The sequence below is a fragment of the Mya arenaria genome, chromosome 10, assembly GCF_026914265.1.
Source record: "Mya arenaria isolate MELC-2E11 chromosome 10, ASM2691426v1".
Taxonomy (NCBI): domain Eukaryota; kingdom Metazoa; phylum Mollusca; class Bivalvia; order Myida; family Myidae; genus Mya; species Mya arenaria.
The window spans coordinates 3,444,587-3,454,376 of NC_069131.1; positions in this window are offsets into that span (position 1 = coordinate 3,444,587).

Sequence of the window (9,790 nt, forward strand, 5' to 3'; positions counted from 1 at the left end):
TGATTTTGAATAAGGGTGCCATTTTATAGGTCATCTGTCTACCGAGTTGGTGGTCGAATATTCAGGACCCATGGCGGGCTTATTCTTATCCTGCCGTTTGCCAATTCAGCAACGTGTTAAATGAACGTGTACCAATTGCCTTCCTTCTTTATTGTCTTGTTCCAAAGCGTTGAAAACGAACTGACCTATTTGATTTAAAAACAGCTGAATCGACTAGTGCAAGAACATGTTGAGATACTTTATATATTGTGATAAAGTTTAGCTAAAAACAGCAATATGGCAATATTAATCCCTCCTGTAGGGTCTAACACGCGGTCGAAGTTTCAAAAACCAGTAGTTGAACAATAAGCCTCTCTAGTAAAACTAAACTACAACATGATCTCCTTTCCGCATTCAAATGACGATCAGATTTCAGTCAGCACTTTGGCTATTTTGTACGGTTTTGAAATTGATTCATACCCGTTATTTAAATGTAAATACATGTAAAGATAATTCTTTTTCAAATGATTTTAAATACTTCTTATTAGATTACTGTTTTAACCTCAGAAAAGAATGCATCCATTTCGGGGATAGAACCCGAGATCCCCTGTTTCCAGGTCAGATACCAACTGAGCTAGCCATGCCGCTAATCCACCTTCTCATAGGTAACGGTACTGTAACATAATAAAGCATTTAATGGAAAATATGAATTTAAAATCCAACACTTTTGCATGAAATTCTCGTTTATATTTTACCAAAAATCGATACGCCTGTTTTGATTTTCATGCACATGTAAAACGATTCTCCTTTGTACAAATATTGTATACGTGAAAATATGACCATAATTATGTTGTATGGATTTTAAAACACGCTGTATGCTTAATGCAATGTGCATTGCGATCAGTGCATAATCTTTTCGTGTTACATATTTACCGAGGTATTGTAGATAAGTTTATTTCTTCGTCCCGAAAAATTGCTTAGCTCATGTATTCTACTTCTACTGCTATTTTGATACTAACCAAGTAACACTATCGAATGTTTGAAACCCCCAGAATACATTTAGCGCGGTTTTACGTTAAAACGAATAAAACCTACAATGTATTTATACTGAAAACAAAGACTGAATAAGTCAATTGCATTAATATCTAACAGGTCTCATGGAAGGGCGTTCACGTCCATGATAGTGCGCCAGAGGAACTCCGGTAGGTTTGGTGTGAAGAATTGACTGTGTGCGGGGCGGCAGGTTCGGTATTAGGAGTAGAATATGTTAATGCAGTGGACTGGTTGGAGGCAATCCAGTCCCTGATTATACGCGGAAGGTAGTTTTTTGTTGTAATCTCCTGCAGGTCTGATTGCAGAGCGGTCCAGTCCCTGATGGAGCGCGAGGGAAAGCCGGTTTTGGTTGCAGCGATCTCCGGCAGGTCTGATGGGAGAGCGATCCAGTCAATAATGATGGGCGGGTGAAAGCGTTTTTTGCATCGATCTCCGGCAGGTCTGATGGGAGAGCGATCCAGTCAATGATTGTGGGCGGGTGAAAGCTTTTTTGTAGTGATCAAATGCTTTGATGGTGTTCGGGAAATAGCTGTTTCTGTAGTGATTTCCGAAAAGTTGGTGGCGTTCTAGTCGCTGATTGTGCTTGAATGAGTTGTCTTTGCTGCGAACACAAGTACGAGAACATGTCCTATGTGAAGTGATTTCTTCCTCATGGTGTGCTGGAGGTTTAGCTGTTTTTTTCTGTTATCTCCGGAAGGTCTGTTTAGAGGGCGCTTCAGTCCTTCATGATTCGCGGAAGAAAACTGTTTTCAGTCTCTTATGTGAGGAAAAGCTGACTTTGAAATTTTCTACGGGAGGATTGGTGGGAGGCGTTGCAGTCTCTTATGGTGTGGGGCAGGAAGCTGTCTTTCCATTAATCTCCGGCAGGTTATAGTGAGGGCGCTTCGTGGTCACTGATGTAAGGCGTGTTTCCAGAATTTTTCGGCAGGTCATTATGGAGGCAAGAACAAGTTCCCTGGTGATGCGCGGAAGGGCGCTGTATTTCCAGCTACCTCTCGCAGGTCTATAAGGAAGGCCTTCATATCTTTGAGGAGGAAACTGTTTTTGCATTGATCTCCGTTAGCTTTTATTTTGATAATCTACAAAAAATGGAGCGAACGCATTTAGGATGCAAGAAAGTAAGGTGTATAAGTAAGAAAGCAAGATGTGCAAGTCAGCATTCAAGATGTAAAATAATGTATAATAGCTTATTTGAAAAAGTGCGTGTGAGTTTATATAACAGAACTGTTTTCTAAAAATCAGGAATGGAACCATTGTGACGGGGTTGGTGACTATTATAGTATATATATATATATATATATATATATATATATATATATATATATATATATATATATATATATATATATATATATATATATAAATGTGGAAAATAAATGAGAAAAAAGATTAATAACCACTTTACTTTGATCGGGTTTTATGTTGAAATACTGCATTTGTTTTTGAACGAAACCAAATAGATTGATTTGGCTGAATCATTACTTGTTCAGTGTAAACATTGACGTAGTTATTTTAAAATTGCAGTTTAAACATGAAGTTAGTTCGCGCTGTTTCAATATTTGAGGTGTATTGAACTGTGGATTATTAGAGGGTCCATAGTTCGAACTCCACCCAGAGCTTCTTCGACGAGTATGACGTTTTATAACACAGATAACAATATTAGTTCTTTTAACCTATTTTAGAAATTTGAGGCATAAATCCTTCTTTGTTTGTCTTTAATATAATAAACATAAAGTACAGGTAATGCTTATTTTTCGATGTCATAGCAATAACCGAAATAAGTCAATTGAATGTAAATCTCTTTCAGTTTTGATATGAATTGAATGGTTACTTATAACGAATCAAGTTTAATTAAGTCTAATTACATCGTTTTCAATGAGTTTCCACAAATTAGGACCCGAAGTCTCATGGAATTGACAAGGCTAAATACCTATTGTAGTGGTCTGACTATTTTTATTAAGGCCCCGGGTAAAAGCCTAAGTTTATTTACACAGTCTTGTTATATTTATTTTTCTTACAGTTAATTTAAGCTTACTTTCTTGTCGTCGAAAAATAGATCTCAGCTGGCTTCCAAAAATGTCAATACTGTAAATGTTTATCTAAAAAAGGTCACTAAAGGTGTTTACTCGATCTTCTAATTGTGTAATGTTGACAGACGCGCATTGTAGGACAGCCTGACAATTACAAAGGCATTATCTAGGCATCTTTGTACGAGCGGTAAACCCCGTTGTGTGGTACTCAATGTGTTTACATTATGAACAATGTGTTTACATTATCAGATAAATGTGTTTACATGATCAGCTCACAATATGTCTTTTTCAGTGTGCTATTGATGTACTCCAATTATGCACAAAACTCATAACGTCACGATTTATTTCTAATGTATTGAATCCATTATTAAATTCAATTAAAATACCGACGGTAATTTTCATAAAAATCACACCTCTTTAATGACATGACATCTTTAAACATGGACTGGTAAGCTTAATTATACATGCACTAGAATGCATGTATGAAAACAAACACACCTCAGCCCCTTCCAGTCTATGTATCCTATAAATTATTTTGTAAACTATAATAACCGAAGAAATTGCGTGAACAATTTAGTGGTATTCCATAGTCTAGCTGTCATCTTTGAATACACTTGACTATCATCCTTGGTTCGACCCCTGAACACTTAAATTCTGTATACCAAGAAGGACCATAAAGGGAGTCCCGTGTGTCAGTTCATCACTAGTCATGAACTTTATTAAAAAAACTGTAACACTGTCAATATTTGAAAATATTGTTATTATTCGATAATTTATTTTCTTGCTATTCTTTTCCTTGTCTTGACATGTGAACCAAATTAATATGTAATAAATTTGGAAAATTTCTATTAACAAGATTTGACACTGGTTATTGACGAAAACGTTTCGCAGCTTTCAATTTGATGTATTGGTATTTTAAACCATCACTGATTTGTTTCGTAAAGAAAGAAATGGAATCCCTTCATTGCCAGCCGCATTTCAATCGACCAACTTTCATTACAAAAAAGGAATGCAGAGGGTTTTTTGGAATGAAAGTTCTTGGTGGCTATATACTTCCATCGAAATACAAAGAAAAATCATAACGTAGGTGTGATGCAAAGAAAAACATTTCATCTGAAGCCCCTGTCACATACAACGTGCGAGTTATATCATACAAATTAGCTATGCGAATTTAAATGGTATGATGTAGCTTTTGCATACACAGTATGTGTGCTATTATTTCATAAGAAATAGGTCAAGGTCAAGGACAACGTTATCAACCCATGATACTTGCAGAATAGATCAACGATGTTTGAACATGTTCGGTCATTTTAGGAATCTCGTTGGCTCAATTTAGGACAACCATAGAAATACCATAGGACATTCCGACGATTTTAAGAACATCAGATGACTCAATCGACCAAAAGACAATACGAAAATCGGATGTATAATTAGTAACAATACATACATAACTTATAAGTATTATATTTCTCATTATGATATGATACATATATGCATAAACAGTAAAGTAAAGACGTGTCCGGTGGTTATATATATATATACTTGATATTGTCCTGGTTATAACTTGTTATGTACATATGGATTTTAAAATAACTTAATATTACTTATCACACAATTTTGGAACACAACGACGACATATTGCTTTCATGACACACGACCCTACTTCAAAATTCAATGTCACATTTAGAGATTAATAATATGAAATGCTACATGTATGCATATGCAATGAATATCCGTGTTCAAGAGTTAACGTTGTCCTGCACTGAGGTACTTTAAATATTTTTCGTGCGCAATACCCTAGACCCTACTTCAAAATTCAAGTTTAAACTTAGAGTTTAGTAAGTATAAATGGTTGTATATATGCACATAGAATTCAGTAGGTAGTGTCCAAGCTGGTACTTTGTCATGAACACAACGATTTTTAAATAAACTGCACATAAATAAAGGCGTTGTGTTGCATGCAAGATACACGACTTAACTACAAGGTTCACTACAAACTTACAGAGAATAATCATTAACTGTTGCTGCATATATGCACCTAGATATAGAACAGTTGATCGTGCATATGTTGTAATGTTGTCATGCACATATATATTTCAGAAGGACGACATGCCGGTGGAATACCCACGTCTTTATTTCCGAATCACCTCCACACTTGACACCAACCATCATTGTGGCCGGCATATATACAGTTTAAGATATCTATTAGTAATTGCTGGATGGCACGTTATGGACATTCTTCAACTGTATATTGCATATATACAGTCTAAAGTATCTCTTCCTGAATGTAGAAATATTATTAATAGCTGGATGGCACGTAGTGGACATTCGTCGATTGTACATTGCATATATACTGTTTAGGATATATTTTCTTGAATGTAGACATATAAGTAATTGCTGGATGGCACGTAGTGGACATTCGTCGATTGTACATTGCATATATACAGTTAAAGATATCTTTTCCTGAATGTCGATATGTCAGTAATTGCTGGATGGCACGTAGTGGACATTGGTTGATTGTACATTGCATATATACAGTTTAAGATATGTTTTCCTGAATGTAGATATGTCGGTAATTGCTGGATGGCAAGAAGTGGACATTCGTCGATAATACATTGCATATATATATTTTATGATATCTCTTCCTGAATGAATGCGTATTAGTATTAGCTGGCACGTTGGGGGCAATCGTCACCTTCTGTGACAGCTTTTTTAATTTGCCTGTCACTAAGTCAACATTTGTTTTATCGGCATGTCGTCCATGGAGGTTAGCACATTGTATAGGTAGAATGGAGGTCAGCTCATGGTGAAAATAGTTTCTATTGGGCCCGTAGTTTCAATTGCATTTATAAATCATCAATTATGCATAAGCATAACATTATTTTTGTAAAGTGTTTTGAATAAGCTTTGTTTAATTATCGAACTGTTTTCAATATCATGCGGGTTTCATTTGTAATAAACAAAGCGTGTTCGAGGTTCATTTTTCTCCAAACTGTCGCTCGACCAAGTAAATTCTGCTTCTTTTGGAAGGTCTTATACATGACATATTAATGTTCGATTCTTAAATGATCTGACTAAAAGCCGCACCGGAGCCTTTGCTTCAACAAAATTTTGTATTGTATTAAAACAGAAAGAATACTGAATTGCGAACTAGACCAAAATTTACAAATCAATTAGTTATAACGTGCTTACAAAAAATTAAGCCACCCTTTTTATTGACTCAAAAGTAAAATCGCATTCTATGAGGACAGGCAAATAGTTTTGTTAGAATACTACATATAAGCAGAATATAACAATTTCATGATAGGTATTGCGGTGGCGGCCATTTTTTCGTCTACACACGTCTTGCGTTTACTCCGATGTTTTCCTTTGAATGTTCGTAAACTTACAAGTGATGTGCCTATCATCGATTTTAATCGAAAAATTAATTCGGCGACAATCGATTGGATGGAAGATTGTTGAGTGACATTAAGAAAATGAACGCAAACACGTAATGGAGTATAATTATGACGGTACGTGGTTTCCATTGGAAGCTAATATTGAGTGAACCTACAAATCGATCGTAATTTAAATAAAGACAGTTGTACTGTGAGCAACCACATTTGAATAACGGAACTGTGGAATATTAGATTACTTCAAATACCAGCATTAAGCTTAACACACAATTACAATAATTTGTAATGATCTTAATCTTTTAATATCATTTGTGCAGTATATCATACTGACGCTATGTTCACCATTTAACGGAAAAAATACGGAAGCAATGGCATCTTACAGTTTAACGTACGATGTGATATTTGTCATTATGTTTGTACTGACTGGTGCCATTTGTGTTTCCTCAATTACAGACACATGCTTTCTGAGATATGATTCATATGTTTTGGGAAACATTAATGAAGTTATAAGCGATTCAAGAAAACTCAAATGTGCGGATATGTGTTCCCGAATGGAATGGTGTCTAGCACTACGGTACAGGGCAGCAACAAAGAGTTGTCAGTTGATAAGCGGGTCATCAACTCTCTTAGCACCTGATCCAGAATGGCCGTTATATATTAAGGTACGTTTCATTTCACATATAGACAATAAAATAGTTGCTCATATTCACCGCTTTGTTTTTTTCACGATTTTGGGATTTGGGGATAAAACAAACTCTACGATCATACAAAAAGATACGAATATCCGCCAAGCGTGGCAGGTGTAAAAAAGCCCGAAGAAACCAACATACAAAAATACGCCACAAATGGCGATGCTTAAATACGAAAATGCCAACATATAACATCTCGCGACATCTAGCGATGCTTAAATTCGAAGATGCCAACATACAAAAACACGCAACATCTCTCATCATCATCATCATCACCATCATCATCATCATCATCATCATCATTATCATCATTATCATCATCGTCATCATCATCATCATCATCATCATCATCATTTATTTTCTGATGTTTACTACATATTTAAGTAATGGCTTAACCCCAATACCAAAGTGAACCAGAATCAACTGACTACGATGATCTAATAAATGACTCGGCAATCACAATAGCGTGATAACGACGATTGATTCTAATTTTAGCATCTGCTTCACATTGTTTATTTAGTTGAAACCAATTGCAGTTAGGTTGAAAATAAATTTTAATAAATAAAAACATATATATATATATATATATATATATATATATATATATATATATATATATATATATATATATATATATATATATATATATATATATATATATATCTACTCAGGGCATTAAGGAGACCGTATGTATTTTACGGCATTAAGGAGACAATTTGTATATTTTTTGTTTTATACTTTATTTTGCTTTTTTGTTGATAATTAAGTATTGAAATGATCATTTATTATGTGTACAAGATTTGGGCTTCTTAAATTAATTAACAAAAAATATACGTAATTTGCGGTCTCCTTAATAATTTGTAAGTATTTTGCAGGTTTTAAGGGGACAGGTATATATGTCGAAGGGTTTATGGAGACCAGTGTATATATTATATTATTTTTGAGGCATTAAGGGGACCATCCATATTTTATGGCATTAGGGGGACAAATTATATATATATATCTTACTTTTGACAGTTACTTTTATATAATTGTGTGTAATAAATCCACAAACAATGACCGGTCGAAACGGGAGGACTGCAAATTTCATAGGATATTCATCAGAAATCTTTTACAGACCATCTCATTCATTAAATGAAATTCAGCTTCAGTCACTTGGTATGTGTACCGTTTGATAAACAAAAAATAAAATGGCCAGGGGCGGATCCAGGAATTGTCGTTAGAAGGGGGCGTTACTAAGACGCGTTTGCAGGAGGATTGAGGGTTACTCAATCAAGAAATTTTGAACAATTGGTAGTCGGAAATGATGCATTATGTGCGTATTTATTTTCTTCTCATATATTGACACAAAAAGTAAACTTGGACGATTTTAAAGGCAGCGCACGCCGATTGCGCCCCATGCTCAATCCGCTAGTGAATGGTGACTTAATATTTGATATATTATGGTTAAATAGAACTTTCAGTTGAATTATATAGAAACTGTAAATGCTAAATACAAGTTCTGTGCTTGTAAAAACAATAAAAGTTTCGTCTGCACAGGAATGTGTCTGTTAACGCTTGAACAGTTAGCTCATGATTAAAGAACATTGTTCATTGGGTTCATTGTGACCCATGAGAGTTTTTTTTTATTAAATTCCAACTTCCCCTTAAATTTTACTTGCCTAAAACTTTAACCTAAGTCAATCAGGGGCCATAACTTGTATTATGGAGTTATGTAACCTCATTGGCTGATGGTCCTGAACAATTGTGTGAAGTATTAAGTCAATTCAATGATGGGTATAGAACGCCTTAACCAATAGGCTACGGAGACGGTTTTAATGCATGTACTCAATTGCAGATTCAGGGGGGGGGGGGGGTCGGTCCCAGCGCACGCGCCGTCCCCCGCCCCTTTGAATTGTCCGTTTATAATACGTTCTCAGTCAATATCGGGAAAAAAACAATAGTAAGATAAAAATGCATTATTTCGGACTATAAATTAGGGGAGTCTAACCCCCACCCCGGTCCAACATTTTAAGCCATTCAATTTCTGTTCTGAGGGAGGGGCGGGTGTGGAAAGATTAAGCCCATGAGTTTCACGTACCCCTTCTTAAGTCAATTCCTGGATCTGCCACTGATATCTGTAATCAGATTTGTTGTTTCATAATGTTATAGTTCCTTTAAACAGTTTAAACCTTTTATGGCATCAAAATAAACAGACGCATGTTCAGTAAAATCATACTCTGTATACAACGTTCTCGTACTCCAGAGCGATGATGCTATGCATTATATTTATCATCATCTGACTGACTGAGTAACTGCCAAAACTTTTCCGTTTAAAGAGACTCTCTCATATTTTGGCACCAAACATATTTTTCCTCGCAATGCATCTGAAAACACTTACATGTATATTTATTTTACTCCTTGGTACTGAAATTTGCAGAAATAATAGTAACCAGGTTGATTTTCTTTTATACTTCAATTGCATTTTTAAAAAACCGATTAAAGTATTAAAAATTAATCTTGTTCAAGTTGGGAGCAAGCACATGGGGGTGCAGATAACACATAGAATAAAAAACGGATCGCTTATCCACTCGCCCACAGGGACTCATACTAAGGTGTTGAATATTTTAACCTTAATGGAAGTTATTGGTTTATCACGTGATTA